General features: G+C 46.6%; 1 protein-coding gene across 3 annotated transcripts in view; it reads left to right on the top strand.

Moving 5' to 3' along the window:
* ABTB3 (ankyrin repeat and BTB domain containing 3) overlaps nucleotides 1–24798 on the top strand; it is a 287710-nt gene that overhangs the window by 143989 nt on the left and 118923 nt on the right. The window lies entirely within an intron of this gene.

The following is a 24798-nucleotide window of genomic DNA, read 5'->3' as shown; positions in this document are numbered from 1 at the left end:
GGGAGGCATTCCTTAGAGAAGGAAAGGATGTCACCTACTATGTTCACTGGTGTTTAACATGACTTGGCCATTTTTCAATTGTGCGTCCTCATGATTGCATCTAAAGAAAAAGTCCACATGGAAAAATGTCAGCAAATGAAATTGTACCCCTTTCATTTCACTGGTGTTGATCTTTGAGAAAACCCCTGACAAAGACCCCAGCGACATTTTTACAGCCATAAAGTCAGTCATGACCAGAAAGGCCCTCAGATCTTCTGGTCCATTAGAGGTAGAGGGCAGTTTTTAGAAAATCACCAAAATACAAGTAGTACTTAATTACCATTATTGAGTATTCGAGCAATGTCCAAAGGGTGACACAGATAACAAGGTGATGGGCATTCAGAGGATAGGGGGCCTGCCCTTGGATGGGCTGCTCAGGGCAGAAAGAGTTCCTGGAGGAGAAAAGATTAAAGCCATGCTCCTAGGGAAGGGTGGGATTCCTCCGAGCAGAAGGAGGAGGGCTGGCATCCCAGTGTGGGAAACGGTGTGTACCGGTGGGCAGAGGTGGGAGGTAGAAGGTAAGGTTCAGCAATAAGAGGCTGCCTTTAAGGAGACATGTCTGAGGAGGTGTAACTGTAAAGTAGTGAGATATTTGGGGGCTGGGGGATGGGTAGGGTAGCCAAGAGTTTGGTTCTGGAATCAGACCTGGGTTCAATTCTCAGGCAGTCCCTTTGCTCTGTATACCCTTAGCTGGCAACCAAAATTTTTTTGTGCTTGGGGGATAATGAAATTTACTAGGACTTGATTGTGGGGTTGTAGCTACACGGGTTGTCCCTTTGTTGAAACTCATCCATCTGTACGCTTAAAAGTGATGTTCTGTTACATGTAAATTACGCCACAATATAATCGATTTTAAAAGGAAAAAAAATCTCTTTGTGTCCTGATTTCCAAATCTGAACATGAGAATAATAATAATATCTCCTTCAAAGGAACAGTGTGAGGGGTGACCAAGACGGTACTTACGGATCGCTTAACCCAGTACTGGCTCAGCGTAAGTTAAGGAACTGTTGTGGTGTGATTGGAGAGAACCTTAACGGCTAAGGCTGAACACTTTGAACCCATATCTGGTAAGCCCCTGGAGCCATTGCAGGTTTCTGAGCAGGGAAGCAATCAGAAGGTTGTTTTTTCTTTTTTAATTGTGGTAAAATATACGTAACAAAAGTTACCATGTTAGCCATTTGTAAAGTATACAGATCAGTGGCATTAGGTACATTCACACTGTTGTACAGTGATCGCCACCATCCAAAACTTTGTTTTCAAGAGAGGAATTAGGCAGGCTGACCCAGAGGAGAGAGCAACCCAAGGGAGACCCTTGGGGAGGTCATTACAGCAGTGCAGGCAGAGATACGAAGGACCTAAACTGAGGATGAACTTACAGAAACGGGAAAATACGTAAGAGGATTTAGGAAAGAAGAAACCACAGGATTTGGTAAATGATTGAAATTGGAGCCTAAGGAAGTAAGAGGAATCAAAGATGGCTGACTTCCAAGGAGAAATAAAAACATCGCAAGCTCTCTGTACTAGTTCTGTTCATAATGTTTCTGGTTTAGGTTCTGACAGTCCTAATAATACTTAATGCTGGTGAAGGTATGGTGAAACTGACATTTATGTATGTTACTTGGGCACGACCTTTACAGAACCAATTTAGCAGTACATGTTAGAGGCCATTTGAAAAATGGTTCTTATTCTGATACAAGGCTTCACCTTCCAGGGAGTCTATCCTCAGAACAATACAGGCTTCACAGAAGCTGTGTGTTGATATCCATGAACCTCAGTTGTTGGTTTTCTTTGCACTAGCTTCCCTAGTAGAAGCCCCCTGACTGTCCTCAATTAATGGAACAGTTCAATAAACCATGGTATTGAGACTTAAAAAATTTTATTTTTTAATGTGTTGCAGGGCTCTATTACAGAGGGAGGTACCCTAAGGCATTTTAGGTATACTTTGACAAAAATTGTACTAAAATGCAATCATTAGGAATAATAGGTCCACTGTAAAAGTGAGATCCACTCATAGGTGGATCTCTGCCCACAGACTTTTAAATCATATTTTGCCCAAGTTGCCCTGACATGATGAACAGGGTAACCCCCCAAATTCCAATGCATGCACAGGCCCTGCTCATTAGCTCTGCACCTTCCCAGGTTAACTGCCGGAAAGCAGGGCTATTTATGGAGACTCTGGGTTTGCACTTGACATAGTTCCAGTCCCGCAGGCCAGTCGGTGCTCATGAGAGGGAATAAATCACAGGCAAGTGGTAGACGGTGAGAACACGGCCTGGGTGACAGCCTGCCTGTCATCACTGGGACTAGAAACAGCCCGTGTAATGGATTGGAGAGGGCATCTTTTCTGTTCACTCTGATAAGGATGTTATTCCATCTGGACTGGGGGAATTGGCCCAGATGGTGACATGGTACTGCCTCTGGAGTTCTTAGGATCAGCAGTGATAGTGTCAAGGGGGGAGGGAGGGATGTGGCTTTTCAGCAGGAGGAAGCCGACCAGGACGCACTCTCGAATGCCCTCAAGAATGGAACTGGCACAAATGCCCATGGGAGTTAACTAGAAAATAAAATAACACTTTCCCTTGGCCCATTTGCATGTATGAAGTACTTTCATTTTCTTCATCTCATTATAATAGTCCCGTGAGGGAGGCTGGGCAGATGTTATTGACCCCACTTCACAGAGGGGGAAGCTGAGGCATGTTTGGACAAAATAATTTGCTTTTTCACCTATGAGGATCACGGGAGAGAAGGTGCTCTCCTGTGTCAGCCACATGCAGTGTTTCTGGGATAATGCTAGGAGCTTTTAAATAATTGGCTTCTTCAATCCAGCCTTTCAGTTGCCTCAATTCAGGTCACCCCATGCTGTTGATAGCCCCTTTTGTAGATGAGGAAAGAGACTCAAAGAGGCTCAGTCGAACCACACAGTTTGTGGGAGGCAGTTGGGATTAGAACTCAGTTCTGTCTGACTCCAACGTTTGCTGAGGCCATGGCTTTATAGGAATCATAGACACATAATCATGACCGTACCTCTGAGTAGATGGGCCTCTGTGGCTGAGGAATCAGCTGTCCTCCAGGACCAAAGATAAGGAGAAGACCAGCTCTCCTTGCACAGGTGAAGGGCCCCTTAGCTGCCGCCTCAGCCCTCGGCTGTCCTGGTGGTGAGGGCAGGCCCGCACTCCTGGTTTCACGCTCTGTTCTTCAGGTCTGCTACAGTGTTAATAAACGAGAGGGAACACAGTGCCGGAAGTGGGCAGTTCCCTTGTAGATGCATTCATTCTTTCTTTCATCCATCCATCACTTATTCATTTAACAAACATCAGCCAGGTGTTCCCTTTGTCCCAGATCTTGAGCTAAGAACTGGTGCTGCAAGCTGAATGGAACCCAGTCCTTGTCCCCAAATAAAATAGTCTCCGGTAGGTAGGATGGGGGAGTTAACAATGATGAACCATGTCATCCAAGAACTGGGTTGAGTTGTGGGGCTCGCCTGTTGGGATCCAGGGCCTTTAAATGAGAGGGTTATAAGAAGGAGCAATTCTCTAAGGAGACTTGTACCTAAAGCCCTTGGATGAGCATTTAGATTCTGAGCATGGAAAGAATCCCTTCCCTCCTTGCCCCATTTCTGATATGCCATGTTTTCCCTTCCACCTACTGAAATCTCCTAGTAGTACTTCACTGACCAGGCACCATTTTCTTATCTGAACAATGGGCCTGATGCTGCCCGCCCAGGGACTTGGCCCCTTTCCTGTCCAGTGTGCGCTAGTCCTCCTGGCAGCTTACAGATGGGGAAGCTGAGGCACAGAGACGGGCTGCCCTTGGACTGTCCCCCGCCCCACTTGCTGTCTGCCCTTGCAGGCACTCCCCTCCCCTGCCAAGCCCCCAGAGCTCTGCCAGGTCCCTCCAGAGGCCAGCCAGCCGCACTCAACAGAAGAAACAGGGCGGTGGTTCAAGCCAGCACATTGTGGGGACAGCCGCAGGGAAAAACCTAGCGCTGACTCTGCTGCTTACTTATCAGCTTTGTGCCCTCGGGCAGCCACTCACCTTCCCAGGAGATAACTCAGCTGCCTGGGGCAGCTGGTGCCGGGTGAGCTGATGGCCCGGAAGGAAGGAGGGTGTAAGTGCCACCCAGCGTCAGAGTTTAGTAGGTATTGTTTCCACGGTGCTGCTGTTAGGATCAGAATGATACTAGACAAACAGCAAGCACGCTGTCAACCCTCAGGCCTGCAGAGATGAGCTAAGCTTCCCCAGGCCAAGCCACAGAGAAAAGAATTCTCTTCCATGTAGAAAATACAGAGAAAAGGCCAAGCTCTAGCCTAGAGGAGTCACCTGGGGCCACTTTGGGGGCGTCTCAGCTCAGTGGCCCTGCGGGGAAGCATGGGCAAGAAAGACTGAGAGTGAGCCGGCCTCTCCCTGCCAAGCCCTGGCCCCGTTCCTTCACTGTCACGGGCGGGGGAGCTGTCATGCAGAGCACGGCCTGGGCATGGAACATGGAGGTGTTCTCTAGGGCAGGACATCCCGATGGGAAAGTCAGGCTGGAGCATGAAGGCGGCGGACCTCTGAGGGCACTTGTAGGGGGCGTGTTCCCAGCCAACAGAGCCTGCACCCATCGTGAACACAGCTGCTGAGGGTACTAGAACCTTTTCGCAGCTTCTGAGGCCAGCTCCTCTTGCATGAGGAAAGAAAAGGATCTGACACTTCTTGAGAACCCAACCCATGTGCTTGGTATCTTTACTGATGTGTCATGATTTGACCCCCAAAAGTCCTAACCTCCAGTGCTTCAGAACGTAACCTTATTTGGAAATAGGTTCATTGAAGATGTACTTAGTTAAGATGAGGTCACATTGGAGTAGGGTGGGCCTCCAATCAATATGACTGATGTCCTTATGAGGAAGGGAAATGTGGCACAGACACATGTGCATACAGGGTGTCACCCTGTGAAGATGAAAGCGGAGGTGGGGAGGATGCTTCTCCACAGTGCCAGCAAACTACCGAAGCTAAGGGAGAGCCTGGAGCAGATTCCCTACCACAGCCCTAAGGAGAAACCATCCCTGCCAACACTTTGATCTTGGATGTCCGGCCCCTAGAACCATGGACAAAAAGTGCCATTGTTTAGGCCACTAAGTTTGTGGTACTCCGTTATGACAGCCTAGGAAACCAAAGCAGTTATGTTACCTTCTTAGACCCCACTCACAACAAGCAAGCCTGCAAAAGGTATTTTATTCACACTTTACAAACTTAGGAATTAAGGCTCAGAGGGGTCAAGTCAACTCACCCAAAGCCACACAGCAAGTAAGAAAAGACAGCAAGCATGAGCCATTCTCTGTACAGCAACAAGCACACAGACAGCGTGGGATCCGCTTGACCACTGAATTCTGGGTCTTGGTTGGAAGCAGACGAGACCTGAGAGCACTGTGGGAGTCCCAGGAAAATGGAAAATACAAGGACACCTAGGATTCAGGACCCACAAAAAGGGTCCCCCCACAAGAAGGAAGGGGCAGAAAAGTGGGAACTAGCCCAGAGGGCACCAAGCAGAGACCCTGGTGAGGGGTCTGGGAATCTGGGAAAGTCACGGGGAAGGCGCTGACCAGAAGTCAGGGGGAGCCAGCTGACTCGCGGCCTTGGCTGGGTGTGGCCAGGGTGCCAGGTGGCCCCAGCACTATGGCTGGACCCTGCAGGGATGGGAGCCGCAAGGTCACTGGAGGGGCCACCAGAGGCCTGAGGAAACCTGCCTCTCGTTCCCCTTATTGTTCTTCTCTTGCCAGCTTCCAAAGCCCAGGCCTCCCGCATCTCCCCACTGCTCTAGAATGCCAGCCAACTTATTCCCAACAGGCCCCTCTCCCCTTGCCGCCTCCCTGGGCATGGGCAGCTGTCCTTGGCAGCACCTCCCTTTCCTGTTGAGGGCCTTGGCTCTGCGGTGTCGCTCCCCTTTCCTGTGTTGGGATTAGGGGAGCCTGTCCTCTTCTACAGCCCATCCTACTGTTACTCATTTTCAATCAAGGCACAGAAAAATGGCATCACAGTCCCCCTGTAGCCAGGCCTTTTAGCACCATCTCCTGCCAGGGGACAGGGCGGGACACAGCGTGGCTGTTGTTAACAGAGCCAGGGAAATGCAGAGAGGGGGAGCAGGCTGGCCAATGCTGCAGCAGGGGAAGGTGAGGGGCTGCCAGGACCCCCAGCTGCCAACGGTCTGCCCTCGGGTGCTCAAGGACAGGCTCATCTGTACTTCCAGCTGTCCTCAAGAACACCGGCCCTCTTCCTTGGTGACTGGAAAGGGGGAGCAGAAGGGGATGGGACGTGTTTTGCAGGCAGTAGAGTCAAATTGTAGCTGAGGTGATTACATATTGTCTTAGCCATTGGCTCCTGCTGGACCACGTGGCCAGTGCCTGCCCTCAGGGGGAAGCCAGGCCCACCTGTCCTGGCTCAGCCACGCTGTGGTATTCCACACGCTCATAGGCTGTGCAGGTAGACCAGACTCCAGGCAGGCAGTAGTGGGACTCAGGGACCCAGCCCGACCCCCACACCCTGGGTGTGATGGTTAGAGAGGCCAGCCTCGGACGGCGGGAGGCCAGCAGATGAGCTCCCTGGCTGCCCCCACGTGCCAGTCATAGGCCCTGGCTTGGGTCTGGCTGGAACGGGGTGCAGATATCCCAGGAACCCATCCCTGACAGAGGCCAGGGGGGCATCAGGGAGGCAACGAGGCTGGGTTGCCACCTCAGTTACCATCTCCAGTGCACTGCCAGGACCCTGCAACCACCTCTCAGGCCCTCCTCCACGATTGCTCCCTGAGCTCTGCAGAAGCCCCTCCTGTCTTCCACTGTTACTGCCTCTTGTGGTCTCAGTTCCTGACATCTGTCCCGCTGGGTATGCCAGGGAAGCTTCCCGCTGTGCCTCACACAGCCTTTTACAGCATCCTTGGTCTCTGGAGTCCAGGGTCCCTTTGCCCAGGTCACAAAACTCTTCCCTGCCTCTGTGTTCTCATCTGTAAAATGAGGATAATAATAGTAGCTACTTCATATGGTTACTGCAAGTATTAAACAAGGTAGGACTCAAAGCATTTAGAGTGGCACCTAGTAAGTTCTAACCAAAAGTTAACTATAAGGGTGATGGTGACTCAGTTTCCACAATGCACCTACTGTTACTCCTACTACTGATGTTCCTGCTATGACTATTAATGCCATTACTACTACAACTACCATTTGTGCTGGTACTAAGACCACCACCAGGATAAACGCCACCTCCAGGGTATGCGTAACAATTACGGGTTTATAAATCTATGGAAAGGTTAATGGCTCCCACTGAACTTCTAAAATGTTAATGTGGTGGCCAGGGTTTTTCATACTATAATTCTGCTTCCTGCCCCTTAGGCCCCTGCATTATTCCTGGGCACAGCTTGCTGCCCAACACTTCCACTAGGCATGCACCCCTCTGCCCCACTTTTACCCTCCAGCTGCGCCAGGCCCTTCCTCCTTTTTTATTGTGCCCTCTCTTTTAAAAATTACCCATTCCTGAAGGCAGTATAGCACGGAGAAGACAAGTAGTGACTCTATAGCATCTTATTATGCTGATGGACAGTGATTGCAATGGGGTGGGGGTGATTTGATCATGTGGGTGAATGTTGGAACATTCATAAGATTGTATATCAATGCTACCTTAATTTTTTTTTAATTACCCATTCCTGAGGACTCAGCTCAAATGTCATCTGTTTGATGGGGTTTTCCTTGGCTGGGAAAAAATAAAGAAGCAGAATAGGAAATCAGGTTTAACCAGAAGTGGGGATTTTGGTGTCCAGGATGACAGCAAGAATGGAGGCAGCAAAGACTTCCAGCTAGATACTGGGAGCTCGTCTGGGGCAGAAGCCAATGAAATCTGCCCCTGAGCAGCTTAGATGAATTCTGCTTAGCACCCCATAATAATAAGAAATATGGTTTATTGAGCATCTACTGTATGCCAGACATATTCAGGTATGGATACATACACCACAACCCATGAAATAAATGCTGTTCTTACCATCTTCACTTTATGGATGAGGAAACTGAGGCACAGTTAATAGGTAACAGAGGTAACAGAGCCTGGATTGAAACCCAGGCTGTCTGGCTCCAGAGCCCATATGTCTGACCATGGCTGTGTCCTACTACATCACATTGTGTTTCTATTTCTCCCATCCCACCTTCCGTTCATTCTGCTCTGTACACCTCTAGTTGTGAGCTAAGGGTGGGAGGAACCAAATCATCCTTTATTCATTCATTCAGCAAATATTTCGTTCTTAGCAACTGAAGATACAAAATGTGTAAGTATATGGCAAGTGCTTAGAACAGTGCCTGGCACATAGATGGTGTTAGCTTCTACCAGTACGTTTACCACCACCACCACCACTACCATCACCACCAACAATAATATCATCACCACCAACACCACTATCACCACCAACACCAACACCAATACCACCAACACCAGCAACACCAACATCATCACCATCACCAGCAACAGTATCACCAACTACACCATCACCAACACTAACAACACCATCACCACCAACAACTACAACACCACCAACATCACTATCACCACCATCACCACTGCCTGTATATCCCACACAAAGTCTGGCACTAAGAAGGTTTTCTGTGACTGTTTAATTGAATGATGGATGATAAGGTATTTCTCGTAATCACTCACACTCCCAGGAGGGACAGCTTTCAGTGTCGGAAAATCGGTGCTCTGATGCTGAGTCCCCAGAGAAGCCACTTGCCCATCCTCCTTCCCTGAGCCAGCAGACTCATCCATCCTTCTCCTGGAAGTGGGTCATTACTACCTTAACTCTCTGACCCCAGTGGGCAGGAGTGAGTTCCCCTCCCCCTGCAAGAACAGGGGGCCTGGCCCTGCTCTGTAAGCCCCTCTTCTTTCCCTCCACGTCAGGAGGGCCTCGAATCTGAAGCCCAGCCCCGAAGCAGAAGGCAATTTCCAAACAGAAACTGAGAAGTGAAAGGAGGCTGGGGCAGTGGGCAGATCAACATTGACCACGGGGTCCTTCTTCAACGGACTGTGAGGCATGAACACTGAGAGTGTCTCTGAAATAAAGTGCCAGAGACAAGGGCCTAAAGTCAGAGATAGAAGTATCCAGAAGGACTGAGGGAAAAAAGTTATGAAAAATGGCATTCTGTGGACATCTCTGTTTCTCCATTAAACTCTGGGATTTACCTAGAAGGGAAAAAGCAAAGGCTGATGGAGTTGCCTGACTGAAAACGGATCCTACATTTTAAAGGGAAATTAGGTGTCTGGGCTTCTAGAAAGACAAGGGATGTTTATTTCAGAATTACTCCAGCAGCCTCGAGCACCGTGAGGAGCTTTGTAAGGCCCAGTCTAAATGCAGCATTGTTCTACTGTAACAAATCACCACAGTTCAGCAGCCTGAAACAACATGAATTATTCTCCTACAGTTCGGGAGGTCAGAGTACAAATTGAGTCTCACTGAGCTTAAAATTAAGGTGTTCCCTTCTGGAAGCTCTAGGCAGAACCCCTTCCCATGCCTTTTCCCGCATCTAGAGCCTGCCCACATTCCTTGGCTCATGGCCCCCTCCTCCATCTCCAAGACCATCTATGGCCAGTCCAGCCTTTCTCACACTGCATCATTCTGATGCTGACTCTTCTGCCTCCCTCTTCTCCTTTTAAAGGACCCTTGGGGTACATTGGGCCCCCACGGGGAATCTAGGATGCTCTTTGTCTTAGAGTCAGCGGATCAGCAACCTTAATTCCATCTGCTACTTTCATTCCTTCCACCCTTGCCTTGTAATTTAATATATTCACAGAATCAAAGAATTAGGATGTGGACTTCTTTGGGGACCATGATTTTGCTGCCACAAGATACTAGGCATATAGGATTGTATTCTGATTCTTTCAAAATCAGTAGGTAATTCATGCCTGGACCTGGAAGTGGTTTTCCTTTGTCGAGAAATAGGACTAAACCAAGTTAATGTGACTTCAGGAGAGTTACTTAACCTCTCTGACTAAACCTTTGTTGTCTTACCTCTAAATAAAGAGTTTAGCTGTAAGCTCTCTAATGCACAACCACAGATTTACCATCCCAAGCCCAGGATCTGGCACATGGTAGACACTTTGTAAATGTGCTGACGAGGGTATTAGTGGTGTCCTTCCCAGCTTTCCAGGTCTGTGATTACATGAGTCACAGTTCTATATAACAGAACACAGATTCTCAAAATGTGTATTCACATCTGTTAAGAAACTTCTCCTGGGAAAAAAAGTATATCATTTTTCTTTGTAGCACAAATCTTTGTACTAGAAGACACTTGATTACACACACACACACACATACACACACACAGTGGATGATGAATGGACAACTGTGAAAGTATGTATGTATATATATATGTATATTTATACATCTACATGTATGTATATTCACAGAGTGTGTGTACATGTGTGTCTGTGTGTGCACACACATGCCTCAGTTTCATAATCTGTTAACTAATGGTCATCATAATACCAGCTGAGGAGAGCATTAAAAGAACTAAAATAGTTAATAAATGAAAACACTTAGAATAGTGCCTGGCTCGTAGCAAGCAGCATATAAAATCTTAACTATTGTTTTTCATCAGTAGTATTATTATCTTGCCACAACACTGAATGGATCAGTTCCATAAATCACCCTGCTGTGGGAAGAAGAGGGCTCCCAGCCATTTGGGGGAATTTGGTACAGCTTGCTGAGGAAAGTGGTGTTTGAGTCATGCCTTAGAGGAAAGTGGAATCCCCCCCTGTATAAAGCTGAAGGAACAACATTCTAGTTGGGAGGAACTGTGTGATCAGAAGCCTGGAGGTGAGGAGTCCTATCAAGGAAAGTGAATTGCTGTGACACTTTGGGAATGGTTTGAAATTTGGTCGGGCAGGTAGATTAGGTAAAGGTCATAGAGGTACTTAAATGCCTGATATAGAAGTTGCATTCTTATCCTCTAGGCAGTGGGGAGCCACTGAAGGTTGTTGAAGTGGAGAGGGTGGTCGAGAGCTCAAGACTTTGCTCTAGGCAGTAAGAGGCATTTAAAACCACAGAGATCATTTAGTCCTCGGACTGCCATAACAAACGCCATAGACTGAGTGGATTGAAAGCAGTAGATAGTGATTCTCTCACAGTTCTGGAGGCCAGAAGGCAGAAATCAAGGTGTTGGCAGGATTAGTTCCTACTGGAGGCTCTGCGGGTAAATGGGCCGTGCCCCTCTCCTGGCTTCTGGTGGCCGCCAGCTATGCCTGGTGTTCCATGGTTTGTAGATACATCACTTCAATCTGTCTGCATTTTCACATAGCCGTCTCTATGTGTCTCTGTGTCTCAACTCACCCTCTGCTTTTCTTTATCAGAGACACATACCGTTGGATTTATGGCCCACCCTAAATCCAGAATGATCTCATCTTAAGACCCTTAATCACTTCTGTAAGACCCTTTTAACAAATAAGGTCACATTCTGGGTGTTCCAGTGTTAGGACACAGGCATATCTTTGAGAGTCACTATTCACCCTACTCGAGGCCAGCTATAACAGTTGTCCAGCACATGTCTATACTTAAACACCAAATTCCTACGATCACATGGAATAGAATTTTCACAGGTGCAGAAGTGCCATGGAGCCCTGAGTCTTTTTTTTCCCTGTGGTTCTTCTTGTCTGTAAAAGTAAATGTGGTGTCTGGGGGCCAGGCTTGGTGAGGTGGGTGGTGGGGAGCAATTGTGATATGGGTTAACTCAGAGGTTCTCTACTTGAATGCATGATAGAACCACCCAGGAGCATGCTGCAAAAATTCCAGTGCCTGGGCCCTGCCCCCTTAGATTCTGGCTTCATTGGTCTGGGGTGGAGACTGGGTATCCTCACTTTTTAAAACTCCTCAAGTTATTCTCATGTGCAGTAAGGGTTAGTTAACTCATGGGTTTCCAGTAAGGGCAATAGAGCACCAAGAGGGTGAAAATTGGGTGTTAGGGGACAAAAATCCCCATAGGTATTACAATGGCTGTGACCCTCCAAAGACCCACAATACATAAACAGGCACACAGTGTATCTATGGTATTGAAAGTCCACGGAGCAGGGTGTTTTAAAATATAATATATTAATAGAAAAAATGAGGTACAGTAAGGTCAACTGATCAGGAGACACTGAAAAGGTAGTTGGTTACTCTCAGTTCCCAAGAGGAGAGGGCATGGCACACCCAGGGAGGGGGCACACAGGAAGGCACCGGGGTGGGTCCGGAGGCAGAGGGATGGGAAAACATGGGCAAGAGTCTTTACTGTGATTTCTGCACAAAGGAACTGGTGAAGCAGGGTAAGCAAATTCAGGGTTGGCTAGTTTGAATAATTTCATGGGCTCTGGGGCATAGGTGCTGTGTCCCTAGTTGTCTGGTACTGGCCCTGGGGTGATTAGGGCAGGTGGATAGTGGTCTGGAGGTGAGAGCCTGACTTAGGAGGGGATTGTGAGTGTGGGCTCTGGATTGGGTGGTTTGAAAGGTACACTCCCTGGCTAGTTTGCTACCTCTAGGAGCTGGGTAATGGTAGTGGGGGTGGGGGGTGGGGAGGGAGGCAGGCCAGACCCTCCAGTGTTAGCAGGGTCCCTGGTGTCAAAGCATCGAAACAGAAATGATAAAAGACATGGTGAAGTATCATGGAGATCGGGGGTGGAGAGGGAAGGAAATGTCCAAAAATAGTTCTTAGCAGGAGGGACTACAATAAAGAGTTGAGAAATATTGAGTTATATCTGGGCTACTTCATATATTCCTTGAGAGAACTCCCAGAACACGTGCTGGGAGTAAGTATCTCCCCACAAGCATCCTTACCCAGATGTATAGCTGAATAGGGCCCCTCTTCGCCAGCAAGGACTGTGCACTCATTTCCCCAGGGGCCCACGGCCTTGTCGAAAGTGAAGTACGTTTTAACAGCAGCAACAAATGAGAATTTAGAGTCCTCTTGTGGTTTATTTTGCTCTGCAATCAGCTGCTGAATTTGGCCTAATGGAATTCTAATGTTTTTAAAAGCCAATTTAGTAATCTTTGTATTTTCGATGGATTGTGAAAGCCCTATTAGTTATTTATATCATCCACACACATGCATGGCTGCAAATGGCAGATTTATGCTTTTATGTGCCATTAACGTCTACATTGTGTTAACAGCAGCATTTAACCAGCTCTCAAATGTTGGCCTAATCTCTATGCTCGTACACACACACACACACACACACACACACACACACACACACACACACACACACACACACACACGTACACACACACCTCTGTCATTTTCTGTAGTCAGTCATGGGGTATTTCAACTTATTAACCATTCTAGTGAATAGTTCCTCTCCATATCATACCAAATAAATGATATGTCTATAGTCACCAGACTGTTTAATTAAAGATAATCTGTCTTTGAAGACTTAGAGAACACAATTAAATATACTTAACACTAAAACTTGGTTGAACATGATTTAATCTTTCTTGCATGATTCAGGATCTTACAGGCCTTAGGGACTTTCATTATGAATATAAATGATCATGCTCTTACTCTGCAAAAGTTCCATTGGAAGATTTCCTGTTGGAAGCTTGCCAAGCACATGGGTTTCCACTGTAGAAGGTACCCTCTCAATTACCTAGAAATGATTTCTAGATATCCCGGGGATGACAAATCTGTGAATATTGTGGTTGGCATAAAATGCTTTGACAGCTGGTGTGAAATCCATTTTTCAGCCCTTTTATTTCTCTGACAGGAAGAAATCCTCAGTGGGGTGCTAATGTATCATTAACACCTTTGTTTAAAATTTACTAATCTTTCTTTTCCATCAAGAACTGCCCAGGATTCATTCATTAATCTGTCTTGTGTTTATTAAGCAAGTCTCAGTGAGTGAGTCACAGAAGCCTTGGAGAGTTGACAACAGGAAAGGGTACGGCTAAATTTGTTTCAGGGCACATAATGTATATTCAAATAATGAAACCGAAAGGTTTCTTAAATGGATGTATACTGCCTTACCACCCCTACTGCCCATCATTTCTTTTCTTCCCTTTCTAGTAGGATCATCTTCACTAGTTGGACTATATTCAGATACTTAATGGCTTAAAATTAAAATCAATCTAGGAAAGAAATGACTAAAAATAGCCATGGCATACGCTTTAAAAATAAAAGGCAAAAACTGATAGAACTAGAAGGAGAAGTAGGTAAATCCACAACTGTAGTTGGAGATTTCAACACCCCTCTCTCAGAAATGGACATATCTAGCAGGCAGAAAAACCGGTAAGGACAGAGTTGATCTCACCAGCAGCATCAATCAACTGGATATAACGGACATCTGTTCACTTCCTCATCCAGCAACAAAACAAAATGTACATTCTTCTCAAGTTCACATGGAACATTCATCAAGGTAGACCACATTCCAGACTATCAAGCACACCTTAACAAATTTAAAAGAATAGAAGTCATACAATGTTTTTCCTTAAGATCACAATGGAATTAAACTAGAAATCAATAACAGAAATTTAGAAAATTCCAAACACTTGAAGGCTAAACACACTTCTAAATAACACATAGGTTAAAGAAGAAATCTCAAGACAGATTTAAAAAATATTTTGTACTAAATGAAAATTAAAACACAGCTTAAAATTTGTGGAATGCAACAAAAGCAGTGGTTAGAGGAAAATTTATAGCAGTGAATACATACATATTAGAAAATAAGAAAGATATAAAACCAATAATAAATATTAGAAAATAAGAAAGATGTAAAATCAATTATTTAAGCTTTTGCATCAGAAACTAGGTAAAGAAGAGCAATTTAAATCCAAAGTAAGCAAAAGAAAAGAATTAAAAAGAATTAGAGTAGAAATCAATGAAACAAAAACAGGAAAAGAGAGAAAATCAACTAAACCAAAAGCTGGTCACTTGAAAAGATTAGTAAAAGTGATAAACCTCTCACCAGGCTAACTAAGAAAAAGTTAGAAATTAATAATATCAGAAATGAAAGAGGGGACGTCACAACAGATCCCATGGACATTAAAATAATAATAGAGGTACTATGAACAACTCTGATAATTTTGATAACCTAGGTGAAATGGACCAGTTCATTGAAAGACCCAGTCTACTCAATCTAATTTGAACAATTAATAATATTCCAAAACAAAAAGTACCAGGTCCAAATGGGTTCACTGATGAATTCTACTTAACATTTAAGGAAGAAATTATGCCAATTCTCTACAATCTTTCAGGAGACAGAAGCAGAGGGAGTACTTCCTAACTCATTCTATGAGTCCGGCATTTCTCTAGTACCAAAACCAGACAGAAATATTACAGGAAAACTACCAACAAATATCTCTCATGAACAAAGATGCAAAAGTCCTCAACAAAATACTTTCAAATTGAATACAATGACATACAGAAAGAATTATCTACCATGACCAAGTGGGATTTATCCCAAGTATGCAAGACTGGTTCCACATTCAAAAATTAATTAATGGAATCCATCACCTCAATAGGCTAAAGAGGAAAAATCACTTAACCTTATCAATAGATGCAGAAAATCCTTTTACAGAACCTAGCACCCATTCATAATAAAAGCTCTTAGTAAACATAGGAAAGAGGGAAATGTCCTCAATTTGATAAAGAATACCTACAAAACCTCTACAACTAACATGATGCTTTATGGAGAAAAGCTTGAAGCCCTCTTGAAGATCAGGAAGAAAGCAAAGATGTCCCCTCTCACCAGTGATTATCAGCATCATACTGAAAGTGCTAGCTAATACAGTAAGACAAGAAAAGAAAATGCAAGGTATACAGATTGGGACAAAAGAAATAAAACTGTCTTTGTTCACAGATGGCGTGATTATCTATGTAGAAAATACAAAAGAGTTGACAAAAAACTCCTGGAAATAGTAAGCAATAATAGGAAGTTCCCAGGATGCAAGGTTAATAAACAAGTCAATTGCTTACCTATATACCATCAATGAACAAATAAAATAACAAAATATGTGCAAGATCTACATGAGGAAAGCTACAAAACTCTGATGAGTATTAAAAAGATTTAAATAAATGGAGATATATGCCATGTTCATGGATAGGAAGATAATATTATCAAGATGTCACTTCTTCCCAACTTTCTCTAGATATTTAATGCAATCCCAATCAAAATGTCAGAAAGTTATTTTGTAGATATTGACAAACTGAGTCTAAAGTTTAGATGGAGAGGCAAAAGACCCAGGTTAGCCAGCACAATAGAAGGACAACAAAGTTAAGGACTGAATGATACTTGACCTCAAGATTTACCATAAAGCTGTAGTAATCAAGACAGTGTACTGTTGGCAAAAGAACAAAGAGATTGATGGAACAGAACAGACACCCCAGAATAGACCCCTGTGATATAGTTGACTAATCTTTCACAAAGGAACAAAGGCAATAAATACAATGGAGCAATAATGTCTTCAACAAATGGTGCTGAAACAACTGGACATTCATATGCAAAAAGATGAATCTCAACACAGACCTTACATCCTTTACAGATACTAACTCAAAATGGATTACAGACCTAAATGCAAAGTATAAAACCTTCTAGAAAATGCCTAAAACATAACATAGGAGAAAACCTAGATGACCTTGGTGGGGTATGGCAGTGACTTTTTTGATATAACACCAAAGGCACAATCCATGACAGAAATAATTGATAGGCTAGACTTCATTAAAATGAAAAACTTCAGCTCTACAAGACAATGTCAAGAGACTGAGAAAACAAAACACAGATTGGGAGAAAATATTTGCAAAAGACAGCATCTGATAAAGGATTGTTATCCAAATATATGACGGACTCCTTAAAACTCAACAGTAAGAACACAATCCAATTTTTAAAAATGGGCCAAAGACCTTAACAGACACCTCATCAAGTAAGATATAAAGATGGCAAATAAGCACGTGAAAAGATGTTCCGTATCATATGGCATCAACCAGATTTACATATATTAACTCATTTGAGCTTCCAATGGCCCTCTGAGTGAAGGGCCCCCACCCATAAGATGGTGAACCTCCTGCTTCTCTTCCGGGTCCTCGGTTCCCGCCGGTGCCATCTGAACCCCAATCACCCCTTGCCCCCCTAATCCCAGCACCTAGCCAATAGCCACCAGCCCCGTACAAGTGACACCACAATCACCCCATGCCCCTTCCTATATAACCCAGCACCTTTCCCTAATAAAGCGGAATTCTCCGGTGAATTGCTGCTGTGTGTCGCTCCTTTCCTTTCATTGGTGCCGAAACCCGGGAGACAGGACACCCCAACTGGGCCCCGTCTTTCCCCGTCACCAGCAGCAGCTTGCCCTCGTCCTCTTTTTCCGGCGCTGGCGCCTCACACTCACCACTCCTCTCTGGCCTTTGGGTAAGTTTTCCCCCGGAGCGGGCCACTCTTCCCCGATGAGGAGGGAGCTCTCCCCGCCTTAGGCCTTCACGGCTGCGGCGGACGCTCAGGCCCCTCCTCCAACAGCCATAAATGAGGTGACTCCTTTGCAGATGAGAACACCCCTTTCTCCCCCCCTCCTCCTCCTGTTCCTTCCGCCGAAAATTCCTAGTACTAGGTACCTTGGACCCCGGCACTCTGCCTTCTTAGAGAAGTCTGGGTGACGACCCACACTTCCTAAGAAACCGACTCATATACGAGTTTCCGCAGACCCCCAAGGATCACCGGGGACGCCCTTTGTCTCCTTGCCGTCTGCTCCCAGTCCGAGGGTCTCCGTTCGTCTTCCCCCGTGTGTCTCCTTCTCTGTCCTTTGGCCATGGGAGCCTCCTCATCCCTCCCTGGAAGCTCACCTCTTGAATGCCTGCTCAAGCATCTAGCCACCCTCTCCCTGACGCCTGATATAAAACCAAAACTTCTCCGTAAATACTGCTCCCAAGATTGGCCGACATGCCCCCTAGACAATAACAACCAATGGCCCGCAGGGGGAGCTCTTGATCCTAACATCACTCGCAATCTCTTTAACTACTGCCAGCGCCTGAAAAAATGGACGGAGATTCCCTATAACGAAGCTTTCCGCCTCCTCCTCCTGCCCCCCTCGCCGCCACCACCTCCTCCCCCGCCTCCCCCCAAGTTCTCCTAGTCTGCAAGCTGTCTCCCCCACAGAAGCCTCCCACCCACTCCCTTCCCCCTCCTCTCCTACAACAGCCCCTCCCCCTTCCTCCACCACCATCTCCTCCCCCACCTCACCCCCTGCAGATCAAGCCTGAGCCTTTCAGCCCCCCTCTAAGTCCCAGGAGCCTCCTCCGTCTTTGCCCCCATCACCTGTTTCTCCCCCACAGACTGAGCCAGAACCCTTCAGTCCCCCACCGCCGTGGGTCTCCGCTCTCGAGATATCTTCACCTGCTGCTTAATAGCAGGTCTGAAAAACGCAGCTCGTAAAGTAGTCAATTTTCAAAAGCTCCAAGATATAATTCAAAGGAAAGAGGAAACTCCCTCCGAGTTCTTAGACAGACTCCCTCAAGCCCTATTACAGTTACCAGCCTGGACCCGGAAACGCCTGATGGGAGACACGTCCTTATGACACACTTCCTGGCTCAAAGCTACCCCGACATTAAAGCTAAACTCAAAAAGTTAGAACAGGGCCCCGCTACCCCACAGACTGAGGTCCTAACAGTGGCCTTTAAAGTCTTCCATAACCAGGAGGAGGAGAAGGAACGCCGTAAACAAAAGGCTGATCAGGCCAATTTCCAAATGTTGGCCCAGCTGATAAAACCACAACCTGGGCGCCCCTCTACAGACAAGCCCCCCCCAGGAGCTTGTTTCAAGTGTGGACAAGAAGGACGTTGGTCAAGGGCGTGCCCCTCCCCCAGATCTCCTACCACCCCATGTCCCAGATGCCACACAAAGGGCCACTGGGGGTCTGGTTGCCCAGCCACCCGAAGGGGAGGCTGGACGAACAACCCCCATCCTAAGCCCGCCGTAGTGGGGCTGGCAGAAGAAGATTGACGGGGCCCGGGGGCTTCTCGCCCGACCATTTCCATCACCAAACAGGAGCCCAGGGTTACTTTAATAGTAGACGGTCGCCCCATCTCCTTCCTCCTAGACACAGGAGCCACCTTCTCAGTCTTGCGGGAATACCGGGGCCCTACCACGCCTGCCATTACTCCTATAGTCGGGGTAGGAGGTAAACAGATTTTCCCATTAAAACTCCCCCCCTTTTTATGCACAATCCAGGACAATCCATACCTTTCTCCCACTCCTTCCTGGTTATGCCCCAGTGTCCCATCCCCTTACTAGGACGGGACATCCTTTCTCTCCTCCATGTTTCCATAACTATATCCACTCCCACAGCCCCCAGTACTCCCTTTCTGGTGACCCTCATAGCCGACGACCCCCCTCTACCCAATGAAAGCTCCAGTTCCGCCCTCATACACCCTGTAAATCCCAGAGTTTGGGACATTACAAGCCCCTCCGTGGCTCTTTGTCCTCCTGCCTCTATCAAATTACGTGACCCCTCTCAGTATATCTGTCAGGCCCAATACCCTCTAACCACTTCAGCCCTCACAGGCCTCCAACCCATCATTCAAGATCTTTTAAACAAAAATTACCTCAGACCCACTCACTCCCCGTTTAATACCCCCATATTAGCTGTTAAAAAAACCAACGGATCTTTCTGCCTCATCCAAGACCTTCGCCTCGTCAACATGGCCATCATCCCTATCCATCCCTTAGTCCCAAATCCATACACCCTTTTATCGCAGATCCCTGCCTCAGCCTCCCACTTCTCAGTCCTAGATCTCAAGGACGCATTTTTTTTCTATCCCTCTGGACCCCTCCTCCCAAGATTTTTTCGCCTTCACCTGGATGGACCCATACACAAGACATTCTGAACAACTCACTTGGACAGTTTTGCCACAAGGCTTCCGAGTCCACCTTATTACAATACGTGGACGATCTTCTACTCTGCAGTCCCTCGTGGGAACAGTCTCAACTTGACACTGCCTCCCTACTTAACCTGCTAGCTTCCAGAGGTTACCGAGTATCCCCTGTCAAAGCTCAATTTCTCTCTTCCCCTTCTGTCACTTACCTCGGATTCCTTCTATCTCAACAAAGAAAGTCCATTACCTTAGACAGAAAACGGCTCCTCTCTGACCTGCCCATTCCCAAAACCAAGACAGAAATCCTTTCCTTTCTAGGCCTGGCTGGGTATTTTAGAGCGTGGATCCCTAACTTCTCCCTGTTGGCAAGACCCCTATACGACCTCAGCAAGGGCCCCCCCTGAAGAACCGTTATCCTCCTCACCCCGACACTCCTTCATTAAGCTCCGTGGAGCCCTTGTGGCAGCCCCAGCTCTCCATCTTCCTGATTTGTCGAAGCCCTTCTCATTATACATTCATGAGAGGTCTAGTCAAGCTCTAGGAGTCCTAGGCCAACATTATAGCCCATCCTTTGCCCCAGTAGCTTATCTATCCAAGCAATTAGACCCCACAGTTCAGGGATGGGCCCCCTGCCTATGGGCATTAGCCACTGGACAGCTCTTGCAGAAGGAAGCTCATAAACTGACATTCGGGGCGCCCCTTACCATTCTGCCCCCACATCACCTAAAGGATCTCTTAACCTACACAAGTTTACAGACTCTCCCTCCCTCCAGACTCCTGACCTTACTGTCCTCTTTCCTCCAAAATCCCGTTCACCCCCTTTGCCATCCATACCCGAATCATGACTTTTTCCTCCTTTACTGCTCCCTCGCTCTCTCTCGCTTTTTTCCCTCATTCCTATTGTCTTCCCCGCCACCCCAGCCTCCTTTGTATGGCGATTCAAAGTCAGACAGACTTACACACAGCATCAAACAAAAATTACTGCCCTCATTGCCACATCAGACTGCCCTCTGAAAGGCTGCTCCGAGCCTTTATACCTCCACTTTCCTCCCTCCACCGAAGTGTTCACTAGTATTCTCCCTACCTCTGCTTCCTCTATGACCAAAAACAAGCCTGTTGCAGGCGATGGCCAGACACCTACGGGGATGTCCCTACTGGTCTTGCGCCATTCACTACATGGGTAACTCCCGGTACCCACAGTATTACTCCTCCAACCCATTCTCTTCAATACTAACAAACCCCTTCCTCACCTGGCTGTGGCCCATTGCAGGCCCTATAATAATCATTCTCCTCGCCTGTCTCTTCTTACCTTGTATAGTAAAGTTTTTCAAATCCCAAGTTGGTAAAATCTCTAATCAAACTTTCAACCAGCTTTTACTCAGGAACTACCAGCTTTTAGCCACAGAAGATCCCTCACCCTCACGTAACCTCCTCACCACACGCTGAGATGGACCCCTCTCTCTGCTGGAAACTGTTCCTGGAAACAATGGCCGCAGACGCCTGGCTTCTGGCACCCGTATCCTCTTGGCACCATTGGAATCAACAAGTCCTCGACCTGTGGTTACAGGGAACCTTCACTGATTTCCAACCTGAAGAAGTCCACATCTACTCGTCCTTACTGTGGGGAGTCCTATCAACCCTTTCCCCCCAATCCTCAAGCCCTCACTCCCTTCTCCGCCCCCATTCAGCAGGAAGCAATCAGAGAGAAAGCAACGTCCACAACCCCATAGAGGAGAAAGGGGAGAATGAAGGGCCCCCACCAGTAAGATGGCGAACTTCCTGCTTCTCTTCCAAGTCCTTGGTTCCCACTGGCGCCATGTGAACCCCAATCACCCCTCGCCCCCCTAATCCCAGCACCTAGCCAATAGCCACCAGCCCCGTAGAAGTGACACCACAATCACCCCATGCCCCTTCCTATATAACCCAGCACCTTTCCCTAATAAAGCGGAATTCTCCGGTGAATTGCTGCTGTGTGTCGCTCCTTTCCTTTCAGTGAGGATTATACCGTGCCCATTCCCATATTATTCACAAGGAAACCTAGGTATAGGAAGGCTAAACAGGGTGAGGGGACGTTGCTATGCAGCCGAGCATTCGGTCGCCCTCCAGGATCCACACTCGTTCGACTCTGCTGGGAGGCCTCTGTTTCCTCAGGTGGCAGCTGCACTGTTATGCTCCCCTGGGAAGCTTCTATAAAGCTCCTGGGCCAACCTGGGCTCACCCTTTGCTCTTGTGTTTCTCCCATAGTGTTTCAGTTGGTGGTGGGTCTGTGTCCCCTGCCAACTGGGAGCCTTTGAGGGCAGAAACATGGCCTACTGTCTTTGTGGTTCTCAGTGTTTGCAGTTGATTGAGTAAGTGATCCGTAAGTATCTTCATATTTCTTTTTAGGTCAGTATGCTTATTCCACTTGTATACTTCAGACCCCACTCATTTCTAAAAATTCTCTGTCTTTGTGTTTTCTCTCTCTTATTTCTTTTGATGGTTTGAATTAAGACTTCCTGATAACTTTCCCTTTGAATAAGATTCGTTATGGGAGAAAAACAATGAACCATGATCTGGATTTATCCTAACTGGAACATGGCATGCCTCTCACAGGTTAGGTGGGTTTGTCAAGCCAGCCCTGAATTGGTTTCCCACTGCCAAGTCTCTTAAAATAATAAGGGTTCCCGGGGCCTCTCTTGTCCCCTCCTGGCCTGAGCCAGGAGCTCTGTCCTCTCGCTTTATCCCTAAATAAAAATCTCTGCCTTCCTCTCCTAAAAAAAAAAAGTAAGGGTTCCCAGACCATTTTGCAAATATTTAAAAGAATCTGATAACTACCTGTGCTGTTTCCTAATAAATTTAACAGTAAAAGAAAGCCTTCTGGCATCGTGTTATTGAATTCCTAAATCTTTAGCCTTGAAGAACTTCACTTGGATTATTAGCAGACATTTATGGACCCCCCTTTTCTGTGCCAGGTTGTCCATATATATTATCTTATTACTGCCTCCCAGCCACACTAGGAGGTAGATAGTATCAACATTTCACGGAGGGCGAAATGGAGGCTCAGAGAAGCCAAGCAACAAGCCCTGTGCTGCACAGCTGGGAGACTGCAGGGTAGGAATCTGAACCTGGCAGATCTGTCTGGTGCCTGTTCAAGAGCTGGTCTGCTGCACCTCAGCTGCTTCTTTCCCATTTCTTAAAGCTGGTACTGGTGCCAGGAATGGTCACTTTAAATTCTGGGGATAACTTAGCAGAAAACAAGTTCGAGCTTGGCAGGCAGGATTTGGAGAGTTTGTTCTCCTCTTGCAGCCAGAGACAGACGAGGCAGAACCCAAACCTGTGCCCACGGTCTGTATATAGTCTCCTTTTTCATCACCGTCATTGGCATCATCATTGAGGGGAGAATGGCTGAGTGATGCTGGCTGTCTTACTCAGTTTCCTCAGGGCGGGTGAGAAATGCTGGGAGGAGAGAAAGGATGGGAGGGCATTACATTTGCCAAGGGGCCGTCCTATGCATCTAGGACGGAAGGCATATAGGGAGGCAGAAGTGCACGCCTGATTGCCCCCATCAGAGACAGAATGACAGATGTGGTTGGCCCAGGGGCCCACCCAAAGGGGAAGTTTGCATATTTTATGTTCTAAGTGACCTGACCAAAATGATGTCCGTCTCCAGTCACATAAAATTTTGGAAAGATGATCCTCAGGACCGTTTGAATACAGACAGTAAGTAAACAAGGCTGCGCATTTATGGGAACGGTATTTAGCAGGCTTTTACTGTAGGCTGAGGCTTTCAGTATACGGTCGTACCTTGGAGATACTGTGGGTTCCGTTCCCGACTGACCACCACAATGAAGTGAATATTGCAATAAAGTGAATCAAATAATTTTTTTAGTTTCCCAGTACATATACAAGTTATGTTTACACCAGACTGTAGTCTATGAAGTATGGAATAGCATTATGTCTAAAAAAATATGTATATACATAACTTAAAGAAAAAGCACTTTATTGCTAAAAAGTGCTAACCATCATCTGAGCTTTCAGGAAGTCGTTACCTTACTGCTGGTGGAGGGTCTTGCCTTGATGTTGATGGCTGCTAACTGATCAGGGTGGACAACTGGGGTGGCTGTAGCGATTTCTTAAAATAAGACAACAGTGAACTTTGTCACATTGATTGACTCCTCCTTTCATGAGCAATTTCTCTAGAGTGTGTGATGCTGTTTGATAGCATTTTACCCACAGTAGAACTTCTTTCAAATTGGAGTCAATCTTTTCCAACCCTGCTGCTGCTTTACCAACTAAGTTATGTAGTGTTCTAAATCCTCTGTTGTCATTTCAACAATCTTCCCAGCATCTTCACCAGGAGTAGATTGCATCTCAAGAAACCACTGATCACAGGTCACCACAACAAGTATAATAATGAAAAAGCTTGAAATATTGCAAAAATTAACAAAATGTGACACAGAGACACGAAGTGAGCAAATCCAGTTGGAAAAATGGTGTCAACACACTTGATTGGCCCTGGGTTGCCACAGACCTTCAATCTGTAAAAAATTTAGTATCTGCAAAGTGCAATACAGCAAAGTGCATACAGCAAAAATGAGGTATGCCTGGATTATTTTGTTTACGCACCACGATAAACTGATGAATCAGATATTTGGAACCCTCTTTGCAGACATGGAGTCTGACTGGGGATCTAGGAAGTTCTTTGTCCAGGTTGCACAATGGGCTGCTGCTGGATTGGAGCCCAGGTAGGCCAGGCCCACTCTGCCCCACCTATGGCCATTCCTAGAGCAGAGAGATCTGGCTAGGAATGGGGACACTCAAAGGTATTAGTTCATCATCTTTTAGGATCCACAGACCCCTTTGAGAATGTGAATGAACTTCGCCTTACACAAATGCACAACCCACCCCAGAGTCAAAGAATTCCAGGGAGACCATGACCCCTTCAAGCTCA

This window comes from Manis pentadactyla, chromosome 10 (genome assembly GCF_030020395.1).
Source record: "Manis pentadactyla isolate mManPen7 chromosome 10, mManPen7.hap1, whole genome shotgun sequence".
NCBI classification, from domain to species: Eukaryota; Metazoa; Chordata; class Mammalia; order Pholidota; family Manidae; genus Manis; species Manis pentadactyla.
The sequence above is the reverse complement of the archived record's forward strand: the minus strand, read 5'-3'. Positions and strand labels throughout refer to the sequence as shown.